Source organism: Rhipicephalus microplus, chromosome 3 (genome assembly GCF_043290135.1).
Source record: "Rhipicephalus microplus isolate Deutch F79 chromosome 3, USDA_Rmic, whole genome shotgun sequence".
Taxonomy (NCBI): domain Eukaryota; kingdom Metazoa; phylum Arthropoda; class Arachnida; order Ixodida; family Ixodidae; genus Rhipicephalus; species Rhipicephalus microplus.
Window position 1 is genome coordinate 71,843,167 of NC_134702.1, and position 14,390 is coordinate 71,857,556.

A 14,390-nucleotide genomic window follows, 5' to 3' on the forward strand; every position below is an offset into this window, starting at 1 on the left:
GTCACTTCCACGGGGTTGATACGCTGGTCGTCGGGGCTACGCTGTCTTGAGCTCGTGGGGCTTCGATTCAATACCCAGCACCTCCACCAGAAATGTAGCGATGCTGACGCCGACAGGTTAAAAAAACAAGCGACTTTATTAGGGCGAACTTGTGCCCACGATTCTAAAAACTATGGTCGTCAAGTTCGAGTAGCCGAGTGGCACAGATCTGACTAACTTCCTCTTCCTCGTTGTTGAACGTCCGAACGCGTGGCGCATGCCAGCCGAGCCGGGTCTTGCTGGTGCTGGTGACGATGATTGTGGCGGGCTACTTGAATGTGGCGAACCTGTCGCAGCAATATGCTTTACATGCAGTGTAAGCAATGATAGCTTTAGTCCGTATCCTGGATCGCTTGATTTATTGTACCTCGTGCGCCATGGGTCAGGGGAAAGTGGTGGTGGAGGCTTGGTTCGAGGAAAGTTGGCACCCCGCCATTGTACCCCTCTGCTGACGCGAGCGTTTACGATGTGCTAAAGGTCAAATTATTATTTTTATTATTATTATTATTATTATTATTATTATTTTTATTATTATTATTATTATTATTATTATTATTATTATTATTATTATTATTATTATTATTATTATTATTATTATGTTGACGTCATCGTCGTCGTGGTTGTTGTTGTTGATTATGATGATGATGATGTTGATGATGAACTAGCATGGTGATAAAAAAATACCGTGCGGGGGGGGGGGGGGAATGAACACGAATTCTTTGCCAGAAGAAGAAAAGGGCGATCAAACCGCTACTGGACCAATGATTGTGTGTTCTGTGCTTTTGAACATTTTTTAAGAAAAAAAGAGAATTTACAGTGAACAAAAATATGCGCCCAACGTGGGGCTCGAACCCACGACCCTGAGATTAAGAGTCTCATGCTCTACCGACTGAGCTAGCCGGGCGGTATTGACTGCTGGTGAGTAACTGTGCACTTAAAAAAAAACGTAGGTAACAATCCAGCGTGCCAGGTACTCTGTTAAGGGATAGCATAAAGCCATCCCGTGGGACTCGCAGAGATCCCAAAATTAATTTCAGCAGTTCCCCTGTCAGCTGAAAGTGGACACATGCTCGTGGCATACTGTGCTGCCAGTCGCCGGAGGCATTCATTCAAGCTATTCTACTTCACGCACCGCATTCCTTCCACCTGCAGTCTCTGTCTCTCCCTTCTGTCCCCCAATTCTTACTTTCTTTCTTTCGTCTTCTTTTCTTTCTTTTTCTTTCACTCTTTCCTTCTTTAGTTTCCTTTCTTTCTTTCTTCCTTTCTTTCTTCCTTTCTTTCTTTTTTTCTCTCTTTCCTTCTTTCTTTCCCTTTCTTTCTTTCTTTCTTTCTCTTTCTTTTTCTTTCTTTCCTTCTTTCTTTTCCTTTCTTTCTATCTTTCTTTCTGTTTCTTTCTTTTTCTTTGTTACTTCTTTCTTTCTGTTTCTTTCTTTTTCATTCTTTCTTTCTTTCTTGCCTAACCGATCCGTTCTAACACTCGTGGCTTTGGCTGACAGTGCCAGCCAAAACGGCTGCACCTCGGCACCGTGCCAGCCGCCAGTACAAATACACGCGTTCGAGGCTTCGTAATGCTCGTGCCTTGCTGTGCGCCCTGAAACCATTGCGACATCAGCAACGCCATATCGCAATATTTTTAGCACAGGCAGCTTTCAATCACACTAGACCAAATGAATGAATGATCACACTCAACGCGAAATTCTTCAGTGACAGAAGTTTCAAGAGCGATTTCAGACATATCCTAGGCCACTATCTACGTACGTATTAATTTGCACGTCACTCACATTTTCGTACGCACACTAACTTGTAATACAGAGCTGATGTTCAATATATCTAACCAATGCTTTCATTTTTCGCTGGCGTCTGAAGTGGCACCATCCAGAACAGGTTTGAAAAATGGAAATTACTGCCTTCTCAAATCTGCGGTGTGAACTTCCGGGTCTTCTTCCGTGCCGCTCCACGGATGCTTAGATAACTTTTTTTTTCTTATTGGGCCAGTTCACCTCATTCGCATTTTTAACGACCCTGTGTGTTCTCAGAAAACTCACAAATAGTGCACTTCAATTACTACTGTACAGAACATTTCTGCGGAGCACAACATGCACAGACACACAAAATTGCTACGAAAAGATTTCTATACATTCCGTGTTGTTTATTCTCGCATTCACACTCCGCCTAGGTCCTCATGTTGTACCTCCTATTGATTACGCACATTTTCTAATCACTAAATTGTCTAAAATACTAAATGTCTTTTAAATGCGAAGATTTTGAGCGTATCTATCTATCTATCTATCTATCTATCTATCTATCTATCTATCTATCTATCTATCTATCTATCCGCTTATGACTTTTAGCTCTCCGGGTCGTTTAGATATTGGTATCGATACGAAACTTACTATGGCATAGCATGAGTGTATGAAAAACTTATTTGACTAGTCATAACATGAAGAGCGTGATATGAATGTCATGATTGTCATGATTTGCATTTCATGGTTCTGCAAATCTTGCGGCGGTTTCGTTCACATCGCATGTTTCAAAACTAGAAGGGTTTGACATGATTGCATGGCAAGCACAAGCGACAAACCCTAATATGAAAATCACGACACGCGTGTCATATAACAACATGACTGCACACTACGCTAATAATACGTTCGCGCCCGTTTCACTAGCGTCACATATACCAAATGCTTTATTACAGTACATGAATGAATGACGAGGGTATGTGACTGGTGCAAACATGATGAACATGAGATGCACGTCATGTAACATGACTACATGCTACGCTCATGATGCGCTCGCGGCCGTTTTGCTAGCTCCACATATTCAAAATTCGGTGTTACGTGTTGTCAATGGATGATGAAATATATGACTGCTGCAAACATGATAATCCTGACACGCGTGTCATGTAGGAACACGACAATATACCACGCTCATAGCGTACACGCGGCCGTTTCACTAGCTCCACATATACTAAATTTGGTATCACGTGACGTGAATAGAAGGTGAAGGTAAACGACTCATCCAAACATGATAATCATGACATGGAAGTCATGTACAGCATCATTCATCTCCACCTCGTAACGTTGTGCTGATTTTGAAGTGACATGTCAACATGTTTCATTCGTGCTTCGCATATCATCGATTCCCACTGTACGTGGAATCTGCCTTTTTTTTTTTTAGACGCGTCCTCGGCACGCAATGGCGAGGCGCTCTACATACTAAGCTACACTGAAAATGAGGCAGTGACGCTTGTCCCTATCTATCAACGTAAATGGGGAGACTCTACAATTCATTTGCAGCGAAGGCAACAGCGACGACCATTTATTTCTGCGAAGTTTTCCCTTCATCACCCCAGAGAATCAAGTGGCATCAGGAATTTATATGTTCGTACAGGGGGTAGTGGTTAGGAATAGAGTAGCGAAGCTTCCAGTCGCATGGCTTTTCGAGAATAGCTGGGAATGCATCGACGTTACACGTACGAAGCACGTGGAGCTATAAATAAACAAATTCAAGAGAGCGACGAAAGTTTTTCTAAGGTCTTACACACAGCGCGTCATGCAAACGTGGCCATCTTTTTTCCCACTGTCGACAGCAAAGATAAAATGGTGCTCCGCCGATGCTAGCGCAGCGGAACTACCGCGAATATTGCCATTCCACGTACAAAGTCCTCTCCGTCTTTGCATTTCAAAATACGGCGGCATGAATGTGCTTCTATAATTTCTTACCGCGACCGTTGGAAAAAATCTGCCGTGACCAGCATAAATGTACTTATTCAGTATGCAGTTCAGAATAAGTACATGAAAGTAACATGAAATTAAGCATGGTGCGGTGAATAAGTAGAATGTTGCAAACGTCTGGAGAAGTGCAAACAAAAATCAGTTGCCCGTCAATGCAGATTCGTGCGGAGCAGAGTGTTCTGCAAAGGACATAAGTAGGAGCGACATCCTAACAACAATATGTACCGTGAAAACGTAACGAACCACTGCACGATCACGGCTTTTCGGTTATACAAAGTAACGCCATCCAACATGATTTACGTGACTGATGTTGTCGATGGGATTGATGTGTGGGTTTTAACGTCCCAAAACCACCAAATATTTATGAGAGACGCCGTAGGGGAGGGCTCCGGAAATTCGGACCACCTGGAATTATTTAACGCTCACCCAAATCTGAGCACACGGGCGTACAGCATTTTCGCCTCCATCGAAAATGCAGTCGCCGCTGCCGGGATTCGACCCCGTGACCTCCAGGGCGGAGCGTTCTCGAAAGGAGTGCAACAAAAATGCCATGGCAGTGTAAAACGAACACAAAAATTAAAAAGCAGAAAAGTAATAAATATCTCAGTTTGTACGGCTGCATAATAAGAAGGCATAAATGAAAGCGACTATAATGTCTGGCTAGGAGTCAGTCGGAAACTTTTCACACACATACACGCAAGCCATTCTCTCATTCCCGCAAAAAACTAAGCACGGAAATTGAAAAAAAAAATTTGCCGTGACCAGGATTCGAACCTGGGTTATTGCGGCCACAACGCAAGGTACTAACCACTATACGATCACGGCTATCCCGGAGGACGGGTGACGTGGAAGTAAAAGCCAGAGCAGAGCTCTTAGAAAGAAACCGGTTCGCAAAAGTGGATCACTGAGTGACGGGACAATCCACCAGCACAAAGAAAAGGCAAAAGTAGAAAAAAAAAACTGCTCTTCCCAGACGGAGCAGCTATGTTCCTCTCAGCCCCCCATAACAGAGAGAGAGTGAGAGAATTGGGAAGGAGAATACTGCGCTAGAGGGATTAAAAAAGTGCACCTTTTTGAACCTTTCCCTGCTGAATGAATTTCATGGTTTTGGCATTGAACTCTGCCGTGCAGAAAAAGAGTTTAAAAAAAAACAACTATGCATCAGCCTTTAAAGATCACCTTTTTTTTTCAGTTTTAAGGAATTGTTCGAATGGTTTTTTGTTCTTGTTGTTGTTGTTGAAGTTGTTAGACGCACCTAATGAAACCGACAACCATGAAAAGCATATGAGACGTGATTCATAACTTGAAATGGCGGTATCCTAATTATCTAAAGCAAGATTGAAAGTAATTACACCCACACTTAAAAAAACTTCTTTCGGTCAAGGTTTAAATCATTGCGGTGCTTTTAGAAAGCATTAAATAGCGTCCACTGTGATATATGTGGTTTATTTGAGGGTCCTTTCTCTTTTGAGAATGTACGCAAGTTGCCATGTGAAAACGGCACAGGCAATCTCGTGTTCATCTCACTCCTCGTCGGTTCTTCCACATCTCCACAACCTCCACTACCACACACATTATCATTTTTTTCCTACATTTCATACTTTACTTTGGCTGATAATCATTTTTCGTGGCGTAAATGCAGCTCAAATATCGCTTTGCATCGATGACAAGTGCTTCTGATAACGTATCGCTGCACGATAAAAGCGCTTCCTGCATTGATAATGAGAAAAAACTTAAATGGTACGTGCTCATATATTGGCGCTATCGCAACGATAAAACACTTTATCTATCTGGATGTGTGTTTAACGTACAAAGCAGCAAACCTACTGTAAGTACTACATACCCACTAAAACCATTCATCCTCATCCAAAGTTGTTGGTCACTGATTGACGCACGAATATCGCATTTCTTTTTGTCCCTTTATGAAGCATTATTAACTGATATTGATAATCTTCAGAATCTCTACTTTTGACGGTTTCCATCGGCAGGATGCAAGCTAGATAAATTGGTGGCTTTCCAGATTTGCTATCCTAATGAATTGGTAGGTGGGGTACTGCCCATCATTTTTTCGTGGTTATACGCTTCCCCTAATGCTTTGACTTTATAGTTGTTGCTGTGGTTCACCTCCAACTGCGGCTCACACCCACTGGGGGGGGGGGGGGGAGGGAATTATCTGAGAGTTGAGTGAACGCTGCAGCCCGTGTGTGTAGATTTAGGTGAACGTTAAAGAACCTCAGGTGGCCGAAATTTGCGGAGCCATTTATTACGGCCTCTCTCATAATCATACGACGAATTGGGATGTTAAAACCACCCCGCCACAGTGGTCTAGTCGCTAAGGCACTCGGCTGCTGACCCGCAGGTCGCAGGATTGAATTTCGTTTGTGGAGGCTGCATTTTCGATGGAGGCAAAAATTATGTATAAGCCCGTGTGCTCAGATTTGGGTGCACGTCAAAGAACCCCCGTGGTCGAAATTCCCGGAGCTCTCCCCTACGGCAGTTCTGGTGGTATTGGGATGGTAAAGCCCAAATATCAATCAAATGAATTGAAATGTTAAATCCCACCCATAATTAATTATTATTATGAATTGATTGATTGTATAAAACGGTATACAAATTTACGACAAGGTAAGCTGTAGAACAGAAACATAAATTATACAGGTGATTTAGGTGCTTGGCCTAACGTATAAAAAACGGAGCTGTCTCTTTTACACTAGTATTTTAGAAAATCTATTTATTCAATACCATAATTCATTGTTTAAAACACCTTGTTCTCGTTTAATTTGTTGCTCTGAACGGTACCCGCTACGGGAAAACGGACCAAGAAGTAGCCGGTGTTGCGGTTTACAATCGTTCGTATCGTCGTACTCATACGGAAATTTTCTACCCAAGTATTATATATGCGTAAGCAAGATGAAGGTTGCCACTACTTTTGCTGTTAAATAGCAATCGTAATTAATCATACAAATAAATAATATCTTATTTCTCTTAATTTATCAAGTAGTCTCCTTTGACTCTGATAATGTTGCAAATAAGACTCACTTGATAGATATTGTGACGAAATTTCATTCGCGATGTCCCAGGTGAAAAAACGATCGTTGAAGACAGCGCCAGTTTGGTTTGATGGAATGAAATTTCTCAAATTCAGCTGCATTGTCAATTAGTACGATTGAGGCCTCTAGGGCCTGTGCACTTAGGCCTAGGTGCGTGTAAAAGAACTCCAGATAGTCGAAATTTGCGGAGCCTTCTATGCGCATCCCTTATAATGATACTAAAGTTTCGGAACGTTAAAAACCATCCATTTTGATATCCATTTCACCCAATGAAATAAATAAAAATTTAAAATGGTCATTTTTCTCAGGCACGCTATACCGAGTTATAGAGGCTACAAAAGCAAAATAATAGGGGCTTCTCATGTCCGTCCGTCTTTGCGATACTTTCCGATTTGTACAAGGCTCCTTCATCCCATTCTTTTTCATTGTCCTTCTAGCAAGATAAACATTTGAAGATAATATCGTTCTTGAGATACTTGAACGCAGAAATTTTAGTAAATGTGTCTTTTAATCTGTCTGTCTGTCTGTCATCGATACTTGTGAACATAGTCGATCAAAAAGCAAATAACACGCTTATCGGAGGCGTAACATCAATACGTAAGTATTAAGTGTTCCTTTAGTAGAAAATAGGTATTTACGTAATTTTATAGGACATAGTGTTTCTTAGGCTGCACTGAAAATGTGACGCTATGTACGAATGAAGGCCAGCAGAACACTACCGTCTTTAGACGACATTTGCAGCGAAGCACGCAAATACATGGCTATTTTTTTTTTACCTATTTTTCCACGCGAAGCACATTTTCTCGTAAGGCTGCTGACCTATCTCGAGTGACGTTCAAGGGTCTGAAAAGGAGGTCGTGGCTTCACGCTAGACCGACAACACCGTAAAAGAGATACACTACAGTGCCAGTAACTGAAGAGAGAATTTCAAAGTGCAGATGTACTCAACTAGCGGTCTTAACGTCGGCTATGTAACACATCTATCAGATGAACGCGAGTAGCAGTTGGTGCGGGGACATCATTTTCACAGTAGCCGGACTCTTGCTATGGTTCGCCTAAAACTGCCGTAATAACGTGTTATAAGGTCACTTTGTTTACCGCACCTCATGTGCCTCATAAAGGTGGTGAAAAAGCACTGGTGAGGCTTGTTGGGAGTGAAGGGAGAGGAAGTTTGCATCTCCCTTTCGTACCACCCGCCGACGCTTATTATTACAGAGGGTTAAGCCTAATATTAGTCTTAATGAATGAATGAATGAATGAATGAATGAATGAATGAATGAATGAATGAATGAATGAATGAGACCTTTGTTAAAGGAAAGGGCGATTCTTGGCAGCTGTAGTAGATGAGGTGGGAAAGGGGCAAGGAAAAGGGGCATAAAGGGTGAGTAGGAGCTCCACGTCACGCCTTCGCATGGGTCAGGTGACCTGTCGTATACACTGCTCGAAGCAGGCCACTTTGACTACCGTAGACCGCGAGAGCTTTCTGTGCTTCGTGGTCTGACTTTATTAAATTCCGTGCAGTGGTCACGTCGTCTGGCAACCATTGTTGAATGGGCCGTCTGCCTTTTGAGAATGTTGCGCATGTCCTAATCAGGTAAATTGCCCCAATCTGCTCGGCAGTGTCTGACAGTGTTTACCGCGTAGAAGTATTCACACTCGAAGGTCTGTTATCGTGCTGCCATTCGTCTAGTGTGTGTGGTGAGTATGCAAACCTGGTCATCACTTTGTTCAAACATTTTTCTTGCTGACGCGTAAACCCACCTTTGTATATATATCATACACGCTGGTGTAGCTTCCAAGAGCCGATTTTTCGCTGTCCTATTTAATTTTAGTGCGAATGTAATTCATCAGTGCTCTGCTAGTCAAATCCGCCCAATTGAGCGTAGCCTACATAAGTGCCCCAGTTTGCCCCTTCCAAGCCAGTGTGCCCTGGTGTCCCGAGAAATTCAACATTTGTCCCGGTGTCTTGAAATCTTTTGATTGTTTGATTGATTGATTGATTGATTGATTGATTGATTGATAAGTGGGGTTTAACGTCCCAAAACCACTATATGATTATGAGAGACGCCGTAGTGGAGGGCTCCGGAAATTTAGACCACCCGGGGTTCTTTAACGTGCACCCAAGTCTGGGCACACGGGCCTACAACATTTCCGCCTCCATTGGAAATGCAGCCGCTGCAGCCGGGATTCGATCCAGCGCCCTGCGGGTCAGCAGCCGAGTACCTTAGCCACTAGACCACCGCGGCGGGGCTTGAAATCTTTAGAATAAAATGAAATATTGCGATGATAAAGCAATACCAGGATGAACGGAACACGTGTTGCTTAACAGTGAACAACATGGGCGACAAAACCAATGCTGCACAGATAATTGTGTGCTCTGTGCCCATCAACAGAGAGTTTTGATATTTAAAAAACTGGCAGATTCCACGTACAATGAAAATCAATGATATGCGAAGTATGAATGACGAAGTTTCATATGTCACTTTAAAATCAGAACAGCATTACGAGGTGGACGTAAATTATGCCTTACATGACCTCCATGTCATGATGATCCTGTTCGCGCTAGGCATTTGTGTTTGTCGTCCTTTCACGTCACATGATACCAAATTTCGTATATGCTAAGCTAGCGAAACGGCTGTAAGCGCACTATGAGCGTAGCATGATGATGATGATGAACAAACTTTATTCAATTAGCAGAAAGGTCCACTTCCCCTCTCAGGTGCGAGAGGAGAAGGGAGGATCAAACCTAGACGACGGCCATGATCCCATGGGCCCTGGCGGCGTCTTCGGCCTGCCGTATTAAGCGGGCTTGTGTAGAAATATTTTACATGACACGCATGTTGTTTATGTGTCTCGACTTGTCTTATGCCTTCGTGGTCTCTTTATGTCACGTTATACCAAATTTATTATGTGAAGCTAGGGAAACGGCAGCGAGTGCATCATCAGCGTGGCATGTAGTCATGTTTTGTCGTACGAATTTTGGTATATATACTATTATCGAAATGGCAGGAGAGCTATAGCTCGTAGGCGGCAAGACAGATAAAGAGATAGATAGACAGATGCGGTGAAAGTCGCCTATGTGCCCAAGAAAATGCTTCGCATTTAAAAAAAAAAGAGTTGTTGTGCCGAAAAAAATAAAGCGCCCAACGTGGGGCTCGAACCCACGACCCTGAGATTAAGAGTCTCATGCTCTACCGACTGAGCTAGCCGGGCGACACGAAGAGCGAGCTACCTATAGATAGATGTTGTGTCAGACCTTACTGCCAGTAACCGGGAGCATTTATTCACACTTTTTCCCGCTCTCAATAACCGCATTCCTTCCACCTTCCGTTTGTTACTCTCTGTCTGTCTGTCTGTCTGTCTGTCCCTTTTGCCCCAAACACTTCTTCTTCTTCTTCTTCTTCTTCTTCTTCTTCTTCTTCTTCTTCTTCTTCTTCTTCTTCTTCTTCTTCTTCTTCTTCTTCTTCTTCTACTTCTTCATCTTCTTCTACTTCTTCTTTTTCTTCTTCTGCTTCTTCTTCTTCTTCTGCTTCTTCTTCTTCTTCTTCTCCTTCTTCTTCTTCTTCTTCTTCTTCTTCTTCTTCTTCTTCTTCTTCTTCTTCTTCTACTACTTCTTCATCTTCTTCTACTTCTTCTTTTTCTTCATCTTCTTCTACTTCTTCTTTTTCTTCTTCTGCTTCTTCTTCTTCTTCTGCTTCTTCTTCTTCTGCTCCTTCTTTTTCTTCTTCTTCTGCTTCTTCTTCTTCTTCTTTTGCTTCTTCTTCTTCTTCTTCTTCTTCTTCTTCTTCTTCTTCTTCTTCTTCTTCTTCTTCTTCTTCTTCTTCTTCTTCTTCTTCTTCTTCTTCTGCTTCTTCTTCTTCTTCTTCTCTCTCCTTTCATTCTTTTTTTTTTCTTTCTCCCTCCTTCAATGGTTCCTTTCTTTTTCCTTTCTATTTCTCTCTCTCCTTCCTTCATTCTTTTTTTCTTTCTCCTTCCTTCAATGCTTCCTTTCTTCTTTCTTTTTTTTCTTTTTCTTTTCTTGTTTTCTTTTTTCGTTCTTTCCTTTCTTTTCTTCTCGCTTTCATTTTTCTCTATTTTTTATTTCTTTTTTTTGTTTCTTTCTTTCATACCCAGTACATTCTGGCAAGCTTTGTTTCGGCTGACAACGATAGCGGAAGCGGTTGCATTTTGGCATACTGCCAATCGTCAGCCACTAATACACACGTGCAGGCCTTTTGGATACTCGAGCCTTGCGGGCATTCCTACTATGCGCCGAGTGACCATCACGACAGTACCAATCTCACATCGCAATATTTTTCGCTTAGACAAATATCAATCACGCTATTCTAATGAATAAATAAATGAATGAATGAAGACATTCATCATGAAATTCTCTCGTGAAAGAAGCTTCCAGAGCTAATTCAGATATGTCCTTACAACAATGTAGGTACGTATTATATTGCACATCAATCACAGCTTGAACGCACGCCAACTCGTGTTACCAGGCTGATCTATTATACTATCTACGTGCCTCGATATTCGTTTGCGTCTGAAGTGGCACCATACAGCATGGTCTTGAAAAATGAATAGTACTACCTTCTCAAATCGCGGCCTAGACATCTGGGTCTTCTTTGATCACGCTCCTCTGATTCCAAAATAACTTTTCTCGTTCGGTCAGCTCGCACCATTCGCATTTTTAAGGATCTTGTTTGTGTTTCTGCGTTTTTTATTCTCGTATTTCTACTCCGCGTGGATGCTTCTGCCGTATCTCCCACTGAGTACAGACATTTCCTCATCGCTTCACGGTCTAGTTATTTCATTTTTTTTTTCTTGTCACGCAAAAGTGGCGTGATATACACACTAAAGCTACACTGAAAGTGTGGCAGTGACACTTGTCCCTATTTGAAAGAGTGAACAACTTCAATAACCGTAAAGGCGACAGCCATGCATATCCACTTCAGCAAAGTTTTTCTTTACCACGCCAGAGACTCGATAAGCATCGCGGAAGAGTTGTACAAGGGTGGAATGGTTGGGAATAGAGTAGAGAATACCTGGAAATTGGGGTGGGAATAGAAAGGAAAAGGGAAGAGAGTAGAGAATAGATGAGAATGCATCGAAGTTATTTGGCGTTAACCCCCAAATATCATCATCGAAGTTACGCATACGAATCTCATGGATCTCAAAATAAACAAATTTACAAGCGCGATATCGCTCGGCAAAAGTTTTTCAAGAAGTTAAACACAGCGCGTCATGCAAACGTGCCCAACTATTTCCCACTGCCGACACAAGAGATAGAACAGCACTCCACAAATGCTGACGCAGAGAAACCACCGTGATAATTGTCGTTTCGCGTGCAAAGTCCTGTGCCACCATTACATTTCAAGATTCTCAAGGCAACGGCAGCATGAATGTGCCTCTATAATTTCTTACCGCTGTAGTGGTGAAAAAGGTATTACGTGACCAGCACAAATAATGATCACCGCCACGGATATTGTAAATTCGAGCGCACGCCATACGCACCGCTCTGAATAAGTACATAATAGTACATGATAGTAAAACAAAGTTAAATATGCTCTTTTTAATTAATTGAATGTTGCGAACGTCCGGAGAGCTGCAAATAAAAGTCAGTTACTCATCAACGCTGATTCGTGCGATGCAGCCTGAATGTTCTGGGAAGACTGTAAATAGGCGCTGCAATGTTTAAAAATGTGTATTGCGAAAAGGTAGCGAACCGCTGCACGACGATGGCTTTTCGGTTAGACAGGCATGCCATCCAACCTGATTTCCGCTAGTTATTTCTTCGAAGGGAACGCAAGAAAAAAAAATGCCATGATGCCGAAAAACCAACACAAAGAATGAAATGCTGAAAAATAAGCATACTCTATTTAATATGGAACCGTAATTAAAAAAAACGGTCCAAATTGAAGCGACTATAATGGACGGCCAGGAGTCAGCCAAAAACTCTTCACACAGGCACACGCAAGTCACTCTAATTCTCACTAAAAATTTAAAAAATTTGATTTAAAAAAAGAAATTGCCGTGACCAGCATTCGAACCTGGGTTATTGCGGCCACAACGCAAGGTACTAACCACCATACGATGACGGCTATTTCGAAGGACGGGTGACGAAGAAGCAAAAGCTGAAGCATACCTCGAAGAAAAACAAAACTGGCTCGCAAAAGAGGATGACTGAGTGACGGGACGAACCACCAGGACAAAGAAAAGGCAAACGTAGAAAAAAAAACCTATCTACCCAGACGGAGCAGCGATAGATAGATAGATAGATAGATAGATAGATAGATAGATAGATAGATAGATAGATAGATAGGTAGATAGATAGATAGATAGATAGATAGATAGATAGATGCGGTGAAAGTCGCGGAAGTTCGTTAGAAAATTATAAAAAAGAAAAGTTACTGTAAAGAAAAATATTCGCCCAACGTGGGGCTCGAACCCACGACCCTGAGATTAAGAGTCTCATGCTCTACCGACTGAGCTAGCCGGGCGTTACGGCAGAGCCAGTCAGACCTCGCTGTCAACAACTGGGAGCTTTCATTCACACTTCTCTCCGCTTTCACGAACCGCCTTCCTTCCACCTGCCTTTTCTTATTCTCTGTCTGTCCCTAGTGTCCCCCACTTTTTCATTCATTCATTCATTCATTCATTCTTTCTTCCCTTCTTTCTTTCTTTTTTTCTTTCTTTCTTTCAGTCATTCTTTTTTCATTCTTTCTTTCTTTCTTTCATTCTTTCTTTCATGCTTTCTTTCCTGCTTTCTTTCCTGCTTTCTTTCATTCATTCTTCATTCATTCTTTCAATAGTTCTTTCAATACTTCTTTCTTTCATTCATTTTTTATTTCATTATTTTTTCGTTCATTCTTTCTTTTTTTTCTTTCTTTCTTTCTTTCTTTATTTCTTTTTTTCATTCATTCATCCTTTCTTTCTTTCTCAGTCCATAAGCGTTCATAAAGAGTCCGGAACAAATGCAATATTTGTGCGTCAATCAATGACCAACAACTTTGGATGAGGATGAATGCTTTTTGTAAGTAGTACATCAAGTAGGTGTAGTGCATTGCACAGTCAAAAACACATCCCGATAGATAAAGTGTTTTATCGTTGCAACTGCGCCACTATATGAGCACGTGCCATTCAAGTTTTTTCTCATCAATGCAGAAAACACTTTCATCGCGCAGCGATACGTTATCAGAAGCACTTATCGTCAATTCAAAGTGCTAATTGAGCTGCGTTTACGCTGCGAAAAATAATTATCAGCCAAAGTGAAATGCTCGTCGCAGTGGTCCAGTGGCTAAGGTACTCGACTGCTGAACAGCAGGCCGTGGGATCGAAACGTGGCTGCGGTGGCCGCATTTTCGATGGAGGCGAAAATGCTGTATCCCCTCAGATTTGGGTGAACGGTAAAGAACCCCAGGTTGTCAAAATGTCCGGAGTCCTCCGCTACGGTGTCTCTCATAATAGCATGGTGGTTTTGGGAAGTTAAACCACACATAATAATCTATCATCAGGCAAAGTGAAATATGATATATCAGCCAAAAATCATAATGTGTTGGGTAGGGGAGGGTGTGGAATAATG

General features: G+C 42.0%; 1 protein-coding gene and 4 non-coding genes across 8 annotated transcripts in view; all 5 read right to left on the bottom strand.

Moving 5' to 3' along the window:
* LOC119160983 (scoloptoxin SSD14-like) overlaps positions 1-14,390 on the bottom strand; it is a 236,204-nt gene that overhangs the window by 61,132 nt on the left and 160,682 nt on the right. The window lies entirely within an intron of this gene.
* Positions 871-943, bottom strand: TRNAK-CUU (transfer RNA lysine (anticodon CUU)). The gene has a single exon. It is a non-coding gene; the product is annotated as a tRNA-Lys (tRNA).
* Positions 4,527-4,598, bottom strand: TRNAH-GUG (transfer RNA histidin (anticodon GUG)). The gene has a single exon. It is a non-coding gene; the product is annotated as a tRNA-His (tRNA).
* TRNAK-CUU (transfer RNA lysine (anticodon CUU)) lies at positions 9,964-10,036 on the bottom strand. The gene has a single exon. It is a non-coding gene; the product is annotated as a tRNA-Lys (tRNA).
* TRNAK-CUU (transfer RNA lysine (anticodon CUU)) lies at positions 13,236-13,308 on the bottom strand. The gene has a single exon. It is a non-coding gene; the product is annotated as a tRNA-Lys (tRNA).